A 20705-nucleotide genomic window follows, 5' to 3' on the forward strand; every position below is an offset into this window, starting at 1 on the left:
GTGGCAGTGGAGAAGGGTAGATAAGAGGGAGATTTCACAGGAAATTTTAGATTTCATGGAGGAGGAAGGAAAAGACTAAAAAGCTGGAATCAATTAAATTAGCCCTTGGGGTTGTGGGAAAAGGGGGATAGAAAATGAAGTTATCGTCAAAGTTGAAAAAGAAACTGTGAATTGGTACAGAGTGCTGAATGGAGTTAGATCAGAGTTTGATGATAGCCCGGCAGTGAAGTAAAAAAAAGAACTGTAGTATCAACCACAGAATTGCCGTCAAAATTTCCAGTCTCTAGATGGGTCTTGATAATGATGCTTCCGATCACTGGAAGTTCCAGGATACTAAGGGAAATGTACTTGGTATTCATGATCTGATTTCTTTTGGGGAACAAGGAAATGAGTTAGAGATTAGGATAGACCTGTTTTCACATCCTGGCTGTGCCATTTATCTGAGTGATCTTGGACATGCTACCCTTTAAAATTCAGTTTCCTCATATATGAAATGAAGTCAATAAAAGTATCTAACTCATAGAAGAAACCCCAATTAAGTGTGGCTTAACCCATTCAGGGTTATTTTTTCACATACCAATAAATCTGTCGGTGAGTGGTTTTTGGCAATGTTTCAGCTGCTACATGATGCCAGCAGGAACCCATACTCTTCTAACATTCTACTTTACCATCCTTGGTATCCACATGCTTGGTGCCTCTGGCTCCAAAATGGCTGCTGCAGCTCCAGACATCATACCTATATTTTTCTCCATTATTTCTCTTGTATCAAGGAATAAAGACTCTGCCATGCTCTTTCCCTGTTTCCTGTTAGCAAATTTCTATTTAGATCTCATTGACTAAAACTGGTCATGTTTTAATCTTTAGCTGCAAAGGATATTGGGAAAGCTGGCTCAGAATTATCTTGATTGGCTAAAATTATGATCCATTACCCAGGGCTGGTCACATTGTCCTCCCTAAACAAAATTGCCCCAAGAAAAAAAGGCAATAGTGGGTAGACTGTTAACAGTATCTGCCTTATTCCTTTTTTGCTGTTCCCTCATAGGTTTCATGCACTTTTCAACTCCTGTTGTTTGAATTTGACTCCTTTTATCTCTTGCTGCTTTTCTTCTTGCAGTGTCTTTCCTGCACACTCACTCCTTATGTGTCTAGAAGACACATGTGCTGTGTGCATTCATGAGTGTTGTAGTGATCATTTCATTTCAGCCCTCAATCTGAGTCCAGAATTTGCGCAGAAGTGCTGAGGTTTTGTGCAGCCCAGTTCCCATAGGGCCGGGTCAGTGTTCTTCTGGTAAATGAGGCCCCTGAAAAGGCTGAGTTGGAGGACATGTGCCTTTGTAATTGCAGGGGAACTCTGTGAAACAGTGCCCTCCGTGTGCCCTCCCAGGTGCTTATCAAACAGTCAGCAATGGGTTCTGGGTTTCTCTTTTATGACTTGGAACCAGATGCTTCCTTTGCAAAAGAAAAGAGCCTGGTATTACTGAGCTTGAGTCAACAGAGTTCAGAGAACAGGAAAGTGAGTTGATTGGACCTGCTATGTGAACTCTGAGGAGAGAAGGCAGTACAGGTGGTGTTCCCACTTTCCACAAAGGCCCTGCCTGTGAAAATCCCATGCCTGAGGAATGTGCTTCCCCAAACGTTCCTGCACTCTAACAAGGAACGGTCATGTTAGGAGAGGCCCCTTGTGTACACAGGCTTTCCCAGGCCTTCTAATGAGTCTAAGACCTTGAAGGTTCCACTAACGCAGTTGCAAAGCCAGAGCCTATTGTTTAATGTGACATTCTCAAAATCTCACATGAGTTCTGAATGATTCTTCCTGTCCACTTTTCTCACACTCCTCTTGTTTACCTTCTTGTTTATTTATTTAGGATAAAAGCATATTCTTAGTGGCCTTTCTTTTTTGGAATATAGCTTTTCAATGAGGCCTATTCATTGAGAGTTACATTCCAAAACACACGCCTCCCCAGAATATTTGCATGAGAATTTTTCCTTAGGCTTCACATTACTTCCTTTACAGCAGAGATGAAATAACTTAGCACTTCTAATTGGCTTTTCACTTTCCAAATGCTTTACACATTAACTAATAAATCACATGGGCTTATGATAAGCTGGTTCCCTGTGTCGGAGCTGGGACTCTGGGTTCACCGGGTTGGGACAAGCTGTCCTGTCCCTGTGTTCCTCACTCTCATGCCCTCCCGGCCTGCCTGCCCGCTGCTCCAGAGTCTGAATGTGTCGGGATCATGGAGCTGCAGCACAGGCCCAAGTGTCCTCAGCACAAGGCAACCTTGAGCACTGCTTTAACCATGTGGGAAGCACTCAGTGCTGCCTTCCAAGGCTGGATATGCTGTATGTCTCTTGTTGCCTTGAGTAGTTGAGGGAAATTTAAGGCCAGCCCACATGGCAAACAATCCCCCTACCATGGATCCCTGGCTGTGTGTGTGTGTGTGTGTGGTAGTGGGGGGGCGGGGGGGGGGAGGGGGGAAGGGGAAGGAAGGGGGAGGAGGAGTATTGGGGGATAGAAGAACAATACAAGGTCCAAAAGTGGAATTGACCACAGGGACCTGTGCATCCTGGTAGAGGAAAAAGGAGCACTTGACTGGGAGTCAAAATATCTGGATTCCTGGCTCATCTGCCTTAGTTAACAGCTATGTAATTGATCTAAGAGAGGGAAAAGAAACCCAGAAGTAACTGAGCACATACTGTATTCCTGGCACCACACTAGTCTGGAAGGGGGACTATTAATATATACGATCCAATTCCTGCCGTACATTGCTTACAGACTTCTAGGGAGAAAAGTAAACAAATTATGGTAAGGTAGATAAGTAAAATAATTGAAGTATATATAATCTACAAGTAGTACAGAGGGTAGATAAATAGCTTTGGGGAGATCAGATGGTATTTGTCTTTCTCTGTCTGACTTATTTCATTTGGCATAATGTCTTTTTGTTCCATCCATGTTGTTGCAAATTGTAAGATTTCCTTTTTTTATGGCTGAGTATTATTCCGTTGTATATGTGTTCCACATCTTCTTTATCCAATTGTCTGTTGAAGGGCACTTAGGTCGCTTCCATATCTTGGCCACTGTAAACAGTGCTGCAGTGAACGTAGGGATGCATGTATTTTTGAATTAGTGTTTTGGATCTTTTGAGGCAAATACCCAAAAGTGGAATTGTTGGGTCATAAGGTAGTTATATTTTTCACTTTTTTTGAAGAGGCTCCATTCTGTTTTCCATAGTGGTTGCACCAAATTGCACTTCCACCAACAGTGCACAAGGGTTCCCTTTTCTCTATATCCTTGCCAACACTTGTTTTTTGATTTACTGGTGATAGCCATTCTGACATTTGTGAGGTGAGGTCTCATTGTGGTTTTAATTTGCATCTCTCTGATGACTAGTGACCTTGAGCATCTTTTCATATGTCCATCAGCCATCTGTAATATTGTAATAACTCTGTGTCATGCCATATGGGTACTAGACTAATTGGGGGGATCACTTCATAAATTATATAAATGCTGTCTGTATACCTGAAACTAATTATAAAATTATATTGAATGTCAACTGTAATTGAAAAGAAATAAATATCCATAAACAATAAGAAAAATAATTCTGGAGGAAATCAGGGGAGTCATGGAAGACATTCTAGAGGAGATGATACATGAGCTGGTTTTGAAGGAGACAAACGGGTAGAACATGCCATTCCAGGGAAGGAGAACGGCACATGCAAAGGAACAGCACTGTGTGTTTGGAGAACTCTACTCTAGTGTATCTGTTAGTATAAGTAAATGACAGAGAATGTTGAGTAATGAGGTTGGGAAGTTAGACAGGGTCTAGTCATGAATACACACATACATACCTTTATACAATAGCAAGACATTTGGACTTTATTCTGTGGGAATGGGAAACAGGTGAAGGGTGCAGTTGGACCTCTCTATGTGAAGAAACCGTAACCTACCTATCTCAGTTTACATGAATTAGGCACAGGATTTTACAGGTGGTAGAAGCGTTAAGGCCTGTGGTCAGGAGGTCCCCCCACCCCCCTCCTGGGCAGTTTAATGTAGTAGTGAAAACATAAGCTTTGGAGCCAGACAAACCTGATTTTGTTTTATCTCAGTGCATGACTGCTATGGACTGAACTGTGTTCTTCCCACCCTTGCTCACACTAGGTTTGTATGTTGAAACTTTAACCCCCAATGTGATGGTATTTAGAGATGTGGCCTTTGGAAGGTAATTATGTTTGGATGAGGGTGGGGCCTCTTGATGGGATTGGTGCCTTTATAAGAAGAGACACCAGAGACTTTGCTCTCTCTCTGCCATGTGAGGACACAGGGGGAAGGCAGCTGTCTGCGAGCCAGAAAGAGGACCCTCAGGTACCAAAGCAGGTACTACATCAGCTGGAACCTTGATCTTGGACATCCCAGCCTCCAGAACTGTGAGAAAATAAATTTCTGTTGTTTAAGCCACCTAGTTTATGATACTTTGTTATGACAGCCCAAGTATACTAGTACAGTGAACTTGGGGTAATTTTTAGCCCTTCTGAACCTTAGATGTCACAGTCATAAAACTTTAAATTAATTCCTGCGTTCCACATAGTTTTGCAAAGATTCAGATGATTAGCTAGTAAAGCTCCTAGCACCCTATCCTGGCTCATGGAAAGCTGATGTGTGCTGCTGCTTTTCACCCCTTAGAATCGAACCTCTGTCAGTACCAGAGGTAAGGCAGAATGTATTTCATTCATGTTTAGAACCAGGGACATGTGATTGCCAGTAGAAACATAGAAATGTTAATATGGCAAGAACCCCAGAGGTGATCTGGTAATTTTCCCCTTGAGCTGAGTCTCCTCTCCCCACATCCTCCCTCATCCGTTTTCCATAAGTTGTGCCATTAATTCTCTCATTAGCTAGTGGAATGATATTTATTTATTAAGAACATACTTAGCATACTCCCAAGGAGCAAGTTAAAGCTCAGCTAACAGCTGCAGTTTCTAGTTGTAAGGAAAAATACGCTGAGGAATGCAAACGGAGAGTTTCTATGTATGTTGTAATTTCATATTAAAAAACTATTAAACTTTATGTCGGATGAGGGAGAGAGAAAAAAAATACCAGTGCAAAAAACAAGTTATGAACCTAGGAGCACAGTTTCTGAATGTTTATTTTGTCAGATACACAGCTGACATGATTAGTTCTAATGGGGTGGTGATCCTCATTGAATTGCAGATTGGTGTGAGTGACTGAAATACCACAGGGACTTAAATAAGTGGTGCATACGGTATTACTTAGGCTGCATCTTTTAGCCAAGTTGAAGGCTTCTTTTTCTCTATCCTTTCCCCACAACATGCACGCACGCACGGACACACACACCGCGCATATATCTATCTATCCCAGAAGCTCCAGATGAAGTATGAATGACCTATCTAGAGCAACGCAGACCTGCCTTTGCTGTCCTCTCCCCTTTGCCCTCTGCCACCGAGTGCACCCCCCCCACCTCCACCCTCACTTTCCATCGTAGATAATGGTGTATCAGATCAGTCTGCTTTGCTGCTGCATCAAGACCCAGATCAATTTATTGACTCTGTCAGAGTGGCTGGTACAGTAATTGTTACAAGAGAAGAATGGAAAGTGAGAACGTGTCCACATGAAAAATAAAAATGACGTTTTGTTCTTTCCTGCCCCTCCTCTTTTTCTGCCTCATAGATCTTTGTGTTTACACAGCAGAGAGCACTTTACTTAAGTTAATCAGCTCCCTCTACATTATTAATTGTGACAGGTAGGGTGCTACATGACAGGAAGAGTATTATGGGAAACATTGATCTCGCTCAGTTGCTGTGGACCTGAGCGGGTTTGGTATTCCTTCCCTCATCTCACTGCTTTGGGGTCCCATCAAATCACATTTCCCTGATTGACAACACAGAATGCCTCCCATCAATACAATTGATTTTGTGAAAAAGGACAAGGAACATTTTTCAGCTAGCGATAGATAAATTATGGTGATGGCAAAGAGAACATTTTAGAAATCTTTCCTAAATTGGAAACTAAGGTACTGTTATCATCCCAAACAAGCCTAATTTGTATCCTTAGAAAAAAGGTACTATTAGAAGAAACTTACTTCAAGTGAGAAATAGAATTAGGAGAGGCTAAAAATGAACCTGAGGATATAATAGCTGTTTTTAAAAGGCCATCCGCCAATTTTTTTGTGGGAAATTTTTGGTTAAGTGCACATCTTTGAAAGACATTTCATTAAAGTTCAGCTTTCATGGCTTATACCTGTAGACCCTAACATAAATCCTATGTGAATGGACAAAAGTGAGTGGGTGTCATTTGTGACCTGGAAATAAAAGGTCAACCATTGGATTTATAGCTTTTTTAGTGAAAAGAACATAAAGATTCCTGCCAACTGGAGTCAATCCATATTTTAATGTTTCCTAGTTAAGATTATAAAATCAAGGGATTAGGATCATGCTGTTCAGTGAAGGTCAAAAATTAAATGTGATGGGCTAAGCATCATTCCCATGGGGCAGAAGTTAATATTTCAAAAACCATTTCTACCACTGGCAGTCAAGAAATGAATTGTCCATGGGCATTAACCAAAGTAAGGGGAATCCCACTATCATTACTAAATTTAATGGTGATTATTACACTAATCAACTATATAGTTAAATTACTCTGCTGTTCTCCTATAATGTCCCCAAACAGTGATAGTGGGTTGATTGCTATCAAATAATCTTCATATACAGTTGTGAACAAGTCAAGATGGAGGATCATGGATGAAGGCTTCTTGTGGGGAAAGAAATTGTGGCTATTTTCTGGATGAAAGCAATAACATAGAATCTTACGCTGCATGTAGCACTCTTCTAAAACCAAGAATCTGACACCTCAGGACTGTTATTAAGTAGGATTCACCAGTACACATTTTTTAAATACAAAAAAAAAAAAAAAAAGAACATGCATTTCTTTCTATTATGTTTTTTTTTTTTCCTGTTTCACTTTCCCTCCTCTCCCTTTTTTATCTTTTTAGAAAAAAAATCCATTTGCCAGGTCCTTTTCTTCACATTTTTAGAGCTCTGGATTCCATCTACTTTGGATTTTTATTAAGAGAGATAAACGGTTATTTAAAGCTCTTTATAGGGTGACTCAGACACATATACCCCAAACCATTTTCAAATCCATTTTAAGCTGCCAGTATTTTTTAAAGTTATAGAAATATCAAATACTGAAGTTGTTAATTTCCTTAAAAATTATCTATTCTAAGCCCCATCATTTTTCGGAGAGGACTTTAAGTGCATTTTGAGACAAAGTGTGTATCATTTTTATAAAGCAGCATCTCCAAATAAGAGGGCTAAAGCTCAGGGAGGTGAAATGTGGGAGGCCACACAGCTAGTAAGAGGCAAAGTGGGACTGAGGTGCAGGGTACCTGACACCAGGGAGGGAAGGGACTGATAGTTTAATACGTTGCTTAGGAAATGGGTGCATGGTTCCTATTTTACAAAGGTGTTCTATAAAAGCCAATATCTGTTAGACTGACCCAAGTGCATTGGAATCTTAAGGAACAAAAGATGTCATTCAAAAGTTCACCTTGCAGAATTTATCTTCATAGACCGCCCTGCGGTAGTGTGTGTATGTGGGTGTGGGTGGGCGTTAAACCTGGGCTTCTGTCTGTGCTCCCAGGTAGCTTTTGGTTGCACATTTTTCTAACTTCCGTCCTTCACAGTACAGACAAAGGTTAAAATTCCCATCTACTTTCACAGGCAAACACTTTAAAGTGCTTCTACAGGAGGCAGGGAGTAGGGAGGACCTTTGATTTAAAGTTCAACATTTACATTTGTAATTTTGACTAATTTCTGTGCTCGCATTAATTAAATTGAAATTGTTTAATTAGAATAAAACTAAAATTTATCATTAAGATTAATTTAACCTGATAGACTTTGTGTGCCTTTCTAGACAAATATTATGAAATATAGTGATAATGAAGCTGTGAGAGGTATAATTTTACATCTTATAATGATTCTAATATCTGCCAGTTGTTCTCTCTGGTATCTGGATAGCTCTGAATGTTGCTATTTGTTACATCATTACCATTCAGCTAGGGCCCTGCTGTATCTCTCAGCTGGCCTCTTCCCAAATATTTTTTTTATGTGAAAGTCTGAAGATGTACCAAATCCTCTTCACCCTGCCCTCCTAATATCATTCTTCCCCTTTCTCCCACCCCCACCATCTTCCAGGAAGACTATTTGCTTGGCTCTTCCCCTGGGCCTTGCATCACAATGACCTTTGTAAACCAAGAACTGCTGAATGACACTCCTTATGGAATTTGCTAATGGTCCTCAGCCTTGTAGTCAGTGCTATGAAATCTGGACTTTCCCTTTGCACCCCTTCCTGGCTGCGTGCTTCGACTAAGAACAAGGGACAGAATTTAGCTCCATAGTAAGATGAGGGATTGCAACCACTGAGTAACCAACGCTGACAGAGTAGAAGAAAGAAGGAAGCTTCTCCAAGTGCCTAATTTCCTTCCAGGAAATAGCTTGCCCTCTTCATCTTTTGCCTCCCATGTAGCTCCATTCAGTGAGCATATTTCCAAATTTTGTGCCCTCTACTCCTTAAAATTGTAGGAAGAGGCCACAATTTTACCATGAGATTCAGCATAAATTAAATAACACTAGATCTGCCTTTACCTATCTACACATCAACAGTTACAAGACTTTTTGAACTATCAAGTCAACTATCAAATTATTCTCTCTTAAAAATAATTAAGATCTGCAAGGACAAATTAAATCTTTGGGAAAATCTGCAAACCATTTGAGGTTCAAATCTCTCCCATCCAATCACTTTGCCAGAGTTGCTTTAAAAAAAAAAAAAGTAACATTAGCTGTTAGGTTTAATTTGTTACCTACAGCAACAGCAACCCTTAATAGCAGAGGTCCAAAAGACAGTGGAGAATGTGTCAAAATTAGATAGATATTTATGAAAAAGAAAGAAGAGAAACAAAAAGTAAGGAAAAGAAAAAAGCACGTGGTTTTCAATAATTTGGGGTCAAGTGACCAACAGAATAGTAGATACTATTGCACAGACAAATTATCTTATTTCTACAAATTGGCCAGTCATTCCTGCCCGAGGCTGAGTAACTCTTAGACTTAGGAGCCCTGATGCCATTCCATCAACATAGTTTCTACCCAGAAATAAACTAATTTTACCCTCTATTTCTACATAATATCATCTAAATGGATTCTACTTTTATTTACATCTTTATCCAGTAAAGAAACTTCCTGCTTTCATAGCAAAGGGTTTTATTTGGAAGCGTATTCACATTTAATTTGGTTTTATGTATTTATTTTTAATTCTTTAATGTCACCACATATTTGACTGCTTTTACCCCATCTACCTCCCTCCCCCCCCCCCAGGTATTGCATCATTGGTTTATCACTGCTGTACCCACTTTCTTGCTCGATAAACTGAGAGAGAAGTTGAGTAGCAGAGTCCCTGTTTTTCCAGTTTTCTTTCCATTTCTGTTCACAAAGAGAATTGTGGCTTTCTCCAAACTCCTGGACCTTTTGCTTAACAAGGAGATTGAGTCTTAACCTCAGTCAGCCAGGAAATCAGCTGTCTCCAGACTAGTTCCCTATGAGCATCTCAGAATCCCTACTTCAACTCTTCCTGGCTCTAAATCAGAAATAGCCATTTCCTCTTCGATAGTGTACCTTTATTGGCTGGAAAATCCCTGAGATCTTTTTGACCTCAAAAATCCCTTAGGTTTTTTTCACAAATGTAATACGGAACCGCTTTTGAGTTTGGGAGCGTTTATCTTCATAGCACTTTTTAAAACTGCATTTTCAAAGCAGAAAAACAGTTTAAGAAAACCTTAGTTTTTATATTTGAAGATAATAAATATACACTGACCATTTCCACAAAGAATTAAAAATAATAGCAAAGAAATTTGAAGTCATGGCTGTGGAATTCTAGAATACACACCTAGAATCTGTTACCTTCTTTTTAACTGGAATGTTAACTCTAACGCCTTATAGGGAAAATTAAGAAGATATAGTTCTCTTGACCCCTGCTTTGTCTTTTTCTCTTTCTTTGACTTTATAGTAGATCTGAGGAAACTTTTAATACTAACTAAAGCTTGGTACTGCCCAGCCTCTGAGTCTGAAATGCCTGAGAAAGCAGTAGAGATTCCAACTGTAAAACATTCCTTCACCAAGCCTTGGAAACTAGCATACTGAGGCCGGCAGAGTTCAGAGGCAGCACATGTAAATGAAGCTCAGTTATAAACTACTGAGGAGTGTTTTATTTAGTTTAAACCTGAACTTGAACTCATAAACGTGTTCCTGGAGAACAACATAGAAAGGCTGATGCAGTAGAACAGGAAACTATATTTTAACTCGGACAATTCCCATCTTTAAAAAAAAGAAAAAACTTAAAAAAAAATTTTTTTTTTTAACTGAGCCACCTTTGGGATAGCACAAGGTGGCAAATCTGCAAGAGTTTTGTGATTGCAGAATCAGAATTAAATTAATATGTATCATTTGAACTTACCACGACTCTTGCAAAATGAACAATGGGATCTCCTTCCTATCCACAGGGCGACTTACCAAGAGAAAAGGATATTTAAAGAGCCAATGAATACATAACGGTCATACGATCTGTAATTGGTTTCATTAAAGTCTAATAAAGTGATACTAGAGGTGTGTGACCGTTCCATGTTAACACCGTGTGCATGAATTCTGAGTTTGTTCCTAAATCTTAGTTACAGGGAAAGCACTACTGTGTAGAATTCACCTGAGAACAAAGTAAGTGATTTTGTTTGCATACTTGACTTTATAAAACATATTCTTAAATCTGTCTCAAGTAATCTTTGCTTATAAGATCCACTATCTCTAAAGTCCTTACCGAAAAGGTAAAAAATGAATAAAACTTTGTTTTAGAATGATATTATCTCTGTCCAAGGAGCACAGGTCCCTGACAGGGAAGCCAAGTAGCTCTGCCGATCCACATGTATTATGTACATGTCCAAATCATTGATCCGACCCTTCCCATAGGCTGTCACCATTCCCGCATCCTCACCTTTGTACAACCCCCACCCCAACCCCACCAAGATTCTTCCCACTCACCTCCTCTAGAAATACACAGGAAGAATCTAATTGTTTGTAGTAATGAACATTACCTAGTTGTAAATTTAATCTACAAATTTAGAAGGAAATAAACCTGAACGTAAAAAGCTTTTGCTATTTGAGCATTAAAAAAAGAGTTCTGTCATTTGAAACTGCCAACTCCCCCATGTGGGTTTATTTTGCAAGTCACATCTTAAACAAAGAAGAGTTTTGTTGCCATAAAACTCTAAATCCTACCACATTTTCAGGAGGAGGAGGAAAGCACTGTTCACTGATAACCTGTTTGCGCTTTTGGGAAAATCACAGTGAAATCATTCCATTTTTTATCCAGGGTAGTTGGCTCAGATGAAACTACCTTGATCCCATTGCATGCCATCTAGATCACTTCAAGACTGCCATACAATGCTGCCTACTTTAGGCCAGTATTTCAAAGTTTCGTCTTTTTATATTTATTTTTCCCCAAATGCTGTCATAACTGATATAGTGAAGCCTGTTTTGAAGATAAGTTGGACCCCTAAAGTCACACAGAGTAGAATTTACATCTCTAACTTGTTCTTGGCCAAACTCATGCTAACCTCAGTCAGGGATAGGAACAGTTTTACTTCTGCCAATATCACATCTGCACTGTGAAGGAAGAAAAGATGACCCCTGGAACCAGTAAAAACAAAAAGCAGGTGTTCCCCGAAGGTAAAGAAAGTATAAGAATGTGGTCTTTATTTGTAGTACAGACCAGAGCAGCCTCGTGGTGTGCCTAAGTCCCCAGGGCAGCCAGTGACTAAGCTGGGACTTTAACCAGGGCCCCGACTCACAGTCCAGTGCTGAGTTGCATCTCACTAAACTCTCCCTCTCTTTTCTCATGAATCTGAAAACTAAGATGCTATAACTTCCTCCACATTCTGCCTGTGTGCCTCGTTTCTTTGGCTCGCTACAGAAGCCTTCAATCCCAGCTGCTGAGCAGGCTGGTCCTGGTTGTAGTTGAGTGCGTTCTTCCCTTCTTTTCTTAATCCAGTGAATGGAGGGGGAAAGACTGTTGGTTTGTGTGGCCTTTGAACGAGCAAGGGTCTGCCCTAATTCCTGTGGAGGGCCCAGATACTGGTGGAGAGGGAGACTGGCTTTAAGGGTGGGAGGAGGCAGGAAATGGGACTGGAAAGAACAGAAGGAAGGACCCCGGACAGCGAACAGAGGAAGATGAAAAGGGTAAGGAACCAGAGACCTGCACTCAGGGCCATGGCAGGAGGGGTAGAAATGTCCAAAGGTGGCAGATGCCATCCAGTGCCTGAAGGTGCCTTGGCTGAAAGGTTAGTTTGGGAATTTGTTTCTGAGAAAGTACCAGATCTGTCATTTTGTTGCAGGATGTCTCTGGGAGCATTTTTGAAATAACTGGACTTTTCACTTTAATTTTTCCCCCTTACTCAACTTTCTCTACCCACACAATCTGAACATTTAAATCTGCATGGCAGACTTGCTTTGAACCCGAGTCATGTTTGGGAAGAGCTTTTCAGCTTTGGGGGAACAGGAGCAGAGAAGCAGTCTGTGGGATGATTATTATAATGTGGCCACGCTTTGCTGAGCTCCAGCCTCCACTCCCACACCTCTGTTTTTAAACAAGAAAGGTTAGCTCCCTGGGCCACCATTGGGCCAGCCCCAAGTGTGACTGTCTGCACTTGTTAGACAACAGGCATTTAATTAAAATTGGAATCTGATGTGTAGAAAACATACATTTTTTTCATTTCATAGCTCCCCAGGAAATCATGTTCTTTTCCTCTCCTGCTCCCCTCAACTCTCCCTGCTGCCAAAAAAGAAAAAAAGAAAGAAAGACTAAGGGAAAGATTATTTTAATGTTGAAAATCAAAAATTACAAAGAGCTAGGCTGCCTTCTTTATTTTTGCCTTAGGGGCAGACATCAGCCAATAATAAAGCCTGTATTGTGTCTTCAGACCAGAGCCAGCTTTTTTATGGCTAACTTCCCATATGGAAAAGGGTTTGTCTCCTTTCGGGGCATTAAAATACAGCATTTAATGAATCTGTAACTAAAATCTTTCATCTTTTGTGCAATGAAAGGGGTTACCTGATACCTCGTGATCCTTGGATGGACTTCGAGGAACCAAAAAATAAAAAACAACAAATAAGCATGCGGCCGTAGCCGAAAAACCAGCCGCGAAGCCGCATCATCATTGCGTTTTCCGCGGCGGAGCGATCCGGCGCACTGGTTGGGCTCCACCCAGAAAATCTGGTAGCGCCAACAACACGGCCCAACAGATAGGAGCTCAGAGACGATTTCATCGGGTCGTCGTTGTCCCCTTAATCTCCACGCTGCACCTCAGATCTCAAGCAGCTTCCGTGGCGCGGGCTCACTTTAATGGATAGAATCTATTTTTCATGAAAAAGCAGGAAATAAGCTGTCTCTTTCATAAAAAGATTTACAAAATGTAATCATTGTTGAAATATTCCCTTTGAACTGCCGTGTCCACGGGGGTCTTCGGCTCCCAGAGTCGTGCTTCATTAGAACCCCCTCACAAGCGGCTCCAGAAGGGCAGGTACACTGGTGGTGCCCGCTTTGATGTCTTGAATGAATGAAAGAAAAGCACAATAAAAAAGAGCTGTTGATCAAGCATAAAATACTCTTTAAGCTGACAGAATAGCAGCGTTAACACACCCTAAGCTGCTTTTAGTTTTTCCCTTTTTTCCTCACATTTTCCTGTGCTTTGTGTACAGTGGGGGTTTGTATTTTATAAGAAGTCTCTGATCTATGTAGTATGCCATTCGCTAACAAAAACCAAAATAGGATTGTTTCTGTCCCACTTGGTTGCCTGACTACTCCCTCCCTCCTCTCCTCCCCTCTCGCCCTCACCCCCACTTCCAAGGCATGCAGTTTAGCCTTGCAAGGCAAGGGCTCAAATGCCTTTCATAAACTTGAGCCAATTCCTTTTGTGTGGTTGGTTTCGCCGCTCTGATTTTAATACCGCAATTAAAGACAGATTTTTATTTTCTCAAGAACTTTCTCTTGCAACTGGGGAAATGGAACTGATGCAGCTGCTACTTTTAACTAAGAAATTATATCATTAAATAAGCGAAAGCGGCCTTATCAAGTGATTACTTTCCAAGGGAACTGGTCCTTCTTAGGTCTCACATGGACCTTACGGCCCCGTGCACGTTTGTAGATGGAGAACCCATCTACCCTGGCTTTCTGGTTTTCTGTATTTGCCTCTATCCAGGCATTAGCTCATTTAATCCCCCCACAAAATGGATAAAGTCATTATCTCCATTTCATGGAGTCTAAAACTGAGACTCAGGAGATCATTTAACTAGTACATATGGTGCACTGGTTAAATGATGAGATTCTGTTAACCCCAACTCCAGATCCCTAGCTCTTACCACTATGCAAACAGCCCTCTGGTAAGTCTGCAGAGCAGGTGTGAGTGGGCCAGAGTACAATTTTTAATTCCTAAGTCTTCGGTTTACATTTGATAAACATATAAAGAGAGACCAAAAAATATGTGCTTCATGGTGAGGCAGACACTAAGGCAAGTTGGAATACGGTGAAGGAGTCAGACTTTGGAACAACAGTCGGAATAATTGGATTGCGTATGTCCTCTCAAGGTTTGGAGGTGCTGGATGGCTTATTGGGTAAAAAGATTAGTGCTTTCCCATCTTGAGGTTTGAACCAAATGGAGGTCTTGGCTGGGAGCTGCACGGTCATTCTCCAGGGAGCGGTGGTTTGGACAACTCCTGTGTGCTTGTAGTAAGTAGGCAGCAGGCCATGTTACAAAACTATTGCACATGCTACTGACGCAGTTGGCCACACTTGGCCTTGTTGCAACAGCTCCTCAGTCAGAACTGCCGGGAGCAGCTTGTGGAGACCTATGTCTCTCTCGGGAGATCGCCTGTCGTTTGGGGAGACATGAACGTGTGGCCTGAGCATGGGTATGGCACAGCCATGCTAGAAACCCTTCTAAAGGCCATGTTGGGGTAACTTTGTCACCAGGCTTTGGGAACCCTGACGACAGCTTGTTCCTTCCTTCCTTCCTTTTGTAATTCAATAGTATTTATTAGGTGCCTACTCTGTGCCAGCCACTGGGCAAGACACTGGGGATGCTACATGTAAGAAGATGGTTTTCTTGGGAAGAAAAGCAGGTGATTACAGTTCAGTGACTGTGACAGAGGTAAACCTTGGTACTGAAGGCCAGGAGAAAGACCCCTTGGAAGAAGGGACAGCTAACCTGAGAACGCGAAGACTAGCGAGTGTTAGCAAAGCTCAGGAGAGGGGTGCAGCCTGTGCCGAGGCCCAGCAGGGAGAAGGCATTTGGCTTTGGGGAATCTGGAAGAAGTTTAACACAGTGCAAGGGTTGAGTACAAGCAGTGAAAAACTAAGGCCACAAAGGTAAGCTGGGCCAATCGCAGCCCATTAACGTTTTAATAGTTTCCTGTACAATAAACAAGTCTTGGTTTAGCATTATTGAAAACAGGCTTTCTTTAATTAACAAAATCAGACAAGAAAAATGACGGCAGAGATCAAAGCCTATAGCTGGCAATACCAATAACCGACACCTGTGTACAGCATGTCACCTTTTTCAGGAGAAATCAGCATAAAAAACTGCTTTCCTCTCCTGTAATGCAGAATGGCCCTTATGGCAGTCCTCTGGGGCTCAAGGACACGCCACTAGTCCATGGGAACAGTGGAACTCAATGAGGGTCCCTGGCACGTTGAGTGCTTGGCCTCATCAGTCCACATCAGTTTATGAGAAAAGCAAGGTACCTGGTATCCTGTAAGGCATAGAAATCTAAAATCCAGCACTTTCTTTCCACACAAAAACTCCTCAAGAGCAGTACCATATTTATTGTACTTATTATATCCCCAGAGCCTAGCATACATAGCACCAGGCACACGGTCAGCCCCTAGAACTTGTTGAATGAGGGGGGAAAAAATGATGTGTACTAACGTGAGAAACTGAAAGTGTGCTGAGAGGCCCTGTCCATTTCCACAGTATTGGCAGGGGGCAGAGGAGGCTACCAGGCTTTTTGCCGATTTGCCAAGGACAACTCATTTGGGCTACACAGTGGACTTCAGCTCATCCAAACAAGAGCAGGAAGCCAAAAATGACTAACGGGATTAGTGTGACCCAGCGGAGATAGCATCGCCTCAAGAGAGAAGTCAAAATGGTGCCTGCAACTCATGCAGTATTGGTTGGCAGCATCCTCTTTTGGAGCTGATGGAGAATCAGGCCTGCTGGGAAAGTAGGGGCAGAAGCCTCTCTGTGTTTGCGTGTTTCTGTTTTCTGTGTGTGAATGTCCTTAAATAACCCACCTTGCCTGGAGAAGAAAGTTAAGTGTCACACCCAGTTCTGGATTCCACATTAACAACCTCCTTCCGCAGTTTTCAACTTTGCCCTTGAGGTCTTTTGTTTAACTTTTTAATTTGAAAAACAGATTCTGCTGTGTCACAGTCTGTTCCATCCTCCCCATCCCCACCCCCACCCCCAACACCCTCTCATTTTTTTTTGGTTAAAGTAAAATATAGCTATCTCAAACAGACTTGTATTTCCTTTTGTTGGTAAAATATACATCCGGCCCTCTTAATGAAAAGAGTTTATAAAAGGCCTTTTAAGAAGTTGTTATTCACATTAGAATGCTTGTTGTTACTAAGGAGTTCGGTCTTTGTCAACCATATCTTCAACAACCTCATGACCAAAATTTGGAAAACAGCCTCAGTTTCCTACTTGCTCTCCATGCAGCATAAGAAAGGAAAGTGACTGGTCACTGGCGAAGGTACCCACTGCCATTTCAAGCTTCTTGTTTCGGTTGCAACGGGATAGATATTGAGCATGGTTGATAAAACCTGACTACTGTGAGTATTCCAGAATCCTGGCAGAATGGGATTTGAACTTTCATGGAGCTGTAAATTAAGGGACAAGAAGTGTGATAAAACTCCTTAGAGAACAGTGCAGCAAAAAAAAAAAAAAAAAAAAAAAAGTCGCACGGCAATGGTTAAATGAAATTTTATAAGCGCATTCAGTGTGGAGCTGTTTTGCATTACATGAGTTGAATACCTTAGAGATGCCACATCTGCAGGCACTTTATTAAATCCTTAGTCAGCACTTTCCAACCTGATGAGATTACTTCTTCATTTGACTGGAGAAAAGGAAAGCTGAGCTCTGGTCCTGGGCTGCAGATTTCTTTTGATGTTTCACCTTGAACACTGAGAGAGGACAATTACCCCCACTCCTCCGCCCCCTCCCAACACATCCCAAACTGTAGAAATTGTGACTATAACAGAGTATTATTTTTGCTTAACTAAAGCTTTTGTGGGAGTATAGATTTATGGACCTCCAAAACAACTAGAGCTGAATGTTCCTGAGGAAAAAATAGATCAAAGCTCTGTGTTTACTTCCTTAATGTAAATGTATCAAGATAACATCGTCCTATATTGTATTGTAATATTGGAACTCACTGCAGATAAGGGACAGAGATTCCTTTGTAGTCCATCTGGATACAGGAGGTTAGATTAAGGGGCTATAAAGTACGAAGGCAGAAACCATATGAAATGTCAGCTTATGTCAGTAAATGGCTGAAGACAATTTTTTGACTTTCCATAAATGAATTTGGTTTAATGTGGCAACATTTTCCCAGTGATTCTCTACTCAACCTCAACAATTTAACAATCTCAGATTTCTTTTGTATTTTTCTTATATAACCCAAGAAGAAAATGTTCAGAATTGTTCTTCATGTAATGTTTTGAAACTTGCACTGCGTGCATAGTGGATTTTATAAGAAAATATCACAAGAGAAAAATGGGCTTTTTCAAACATTATCTTGTCCATTTGATGTTATTAGTGGTTCATGGCAGTTTATAGAAATTTAGAGGCTTATAAACGTGCAATTATCACACTCATCATGACAAAATCAGAAGCATCTTCAGCTACAAACTGATCATGAGAAAATTCGGTGAAGTGGATGAATTTTTATTATTATTATTATAACTTTTTTATCTGCCATCTCTGCAAATAAATGATTTAATCAGAGACTTCATTCAAAAAAAAAAAAAAAATTCCCTGTGTGGTTCCCCTAACCAACTGACTTCCCATTCTGGAAAGCCTTGGTCAAGTAGCTGGGTTAATTGTCATGAAGATTAGTGTGATGTTGAAATAAGTACTAATGGTCAAATTACAGGAGTAAAAAAGTTTAAGAATAGGTTTTGGTTGGGGCCTGAAAGGGTTAATTAAGTTTTTTTCATGGGTTATTAAAGACCCCCAACCCAAGCCTTCAGGAGTCATATTGACACCCCGCCACAGGGCAACTCGCTCCTCTATTGACATGTTGCTGGTCAGAGCACAATAGCCTTCTGTGTCTGCAAATCATTGCTAAAATCATCTCAAGGAAAAAAAAAAGAGTTTGAAAGCTTTAACGTTAGACAAAAGCCCAAGAGCTGCAGTGCGCAGCTCAAAAACCCAGAGTCAGCAACTTCTATTGATTAAAAACTAACCTTTAAAGTAACTCTGAGAGTGTGTGGTTAGCATTTAAATTTAAACATGTCATGAGTTGATTTGTGTTACTGAATACCAACTCAGAAGGAGTAACATTCACATCGCATTTTTTTTTCTAATTCCCTTAAGCAGCTAAAGTATTTCATGAAATGTCAATAGGGCAAAAAGAAAAAGGGGAGGGGGGCCGATGCTGGGCCTTGTAGTTTTCTTTCCCATGCAAATATTCACCCCCCAAAAGAAAAGTGTGGAGAGTGAAACACAATAATTAGTCCTTTGTCTAACTTTCCCAAGTGCCAGAGAAAGACAGATTAATTAAATATACAACAGTGTTGGTTTTTGGAGTGGGGGTCTTGCTTGCTGTGTAGGTCATAAATTAGGCAGAATAAATACTTCAATGTGTTTGCAGTGGGCCTGCTACGTCAGAGCCACTGGAAGGTTGGTGGGAGGAGAGCAGAGGGTTTCTTGCTAATGATAGTCACGTCTGGGTCTGTCTGGTTGCTCTTAGCAACCAGACATGATGTAACACCAGGATGAACTTGAACTTGGGGGACTTGAAAAGAGAACAATAGACCAGAGCAATCAATAAAGCCTATTTCAGTGAAGGATTACAGAGCTGCTCTGGGGTAACCTTGTCGGCAAGGCACACACTGAATAGTAAGATGTGTGAAGAAACTTTTTTTTTTTTTTTTTTGGTTTGCTTTTTAAGAGAAGTGCAGAGGCACTGCAGATTTTTGTAGTGCGCTCAGGTTGTGTCCAGAAACTGTGGTATGGAAAACTGCTCCCCCTGCTGACTCACTGGGTCCCAGGCGTTTTGCTTCAAGAACTACTTGCACAGTGTCAGATTTAAGAAGTCTGGAATTTCACAACTGACTTAGAATGTGTGAGAACAGAAATTGTAAGCATTATTCGCTGCACCCAAAGTTTGAGACTGTTTTGTTAAAGTGAGAACTCTGCTCTAATGTGGATCCGAGTCAGCTCTTAGGAGAGCCTCCTAAAAATACACTTTGGAGTTTGCCTCCCTTTTCCTTTCTTTCCCTGTCTTCTTTCTTTTGTCCAGTTAGATTTAGGCCGTGTATATTTGCCAGGATGATTTCCTTTCAGGACACAAGAGGCTTTATTGTGTTCTTCAAAGCATGTGGTCAAAGAATAACATCTAAAAGTGTACAGGATGAGTAGTTTTTTGGTTGTGGTTTAGGTTTTTTCAAGTCCTCTGGAAATCAAAGGTAGCTGTGTGACCAGGAAATCTTATACCAACCTCTATGTAGCTATCATTTCGCCATTTATCCCTGGGATCAAATGAGTCCTTACTTTACCTAATTGAATCTACTGGATACGAATGAGCCTTCATCTTACTGAATCAACCCCAATGTAACCCTTTCTGATACTGTCAACTCAAAGATTTTAGAGGCGTTCTCTTTTGCTAGAAGTTGATTGTGTGTGTGTGTTTGTGAATAATGATAAATGTGGTGAATTTGACAGGGTATCTCTAGAGAAAAGTTGGCAAAAGCCATATACTTTTTCATTTCACTTGAGAAACTGACTCTGATATTAGACCATAAGTAGTCACTTTGTTTAGCTAACAGAAAAGAAATGCCAGCATATAAAGTGATATATAACCAGACTATTGCCCAAAACTAATCACCTAAGATTTATGAAAGGAAAAGGTAACTGGTAACTGGGCCCAGCAGGCATGTGGGAGGCTCTAAATAAATGCTAAATGAACAGAAACATGAATGGGGGTTATGAAACAGCCTCATTTTTCCCCCCTTGGGACATCATTGTAGCTAAAAAGGTGAAATCTTGATACTATTTGATTATTATGTCATTTTTTAAAATATTGTTTTAGAAATATTGAGCTGAAAGGAGTATTTAGCATCATAAAATATTCCTCATGCACACAGAAGGACACTGAGTATGAGAGAGATGCTGTGACTTATCCAGGATCACCCAGTGCTCTTGGGACAGCACTGTTTCTACTTTACCTGCCTTCATTCCTCTATCACTGTTGATCATCTGTGCCTGTTAAGAGAATTCGCAATAACATCGTCAGGGCCTGCATCTCATTGAAAAGGAGATGTGAAAATCATCAGATTCACATTCATCACCGTATGAAACCTCTCTCCTAAC

General features: G+C 40.9%; 1 protein-coding gene across 8 annotated transcripts in view; it reads left to right on the plus strand.

The window, feature by feature from the left end:
• The window catches only part of NFIA (nuclear factor I A), a 352559-nt gene that overhangs the window by 324137 nt on the left and 7717 nt on the right, over positions 1-20705 (plus strand). The window lies entirely within an intron of this gene.

Source organism: Rousettus aegyptiacus, unplaced genomic scaffold (genome assembly GCF_014176215.1).
Source record: "Rousettus aegyptiacus isolate mRouAeg1 unplaced genomic scaffold, mRouAeg1.p scaffold_m13_p_1, whole genome shotgun sequence".
In the NCBI taxonomy this organism is placed as follows: domain Eukaryota; kingdom Metazoa; phylum Chordata; class Mammalia; order Chiroptera; family Pteropodidae; genus Rousettus; species Rousettus aegyptiacus.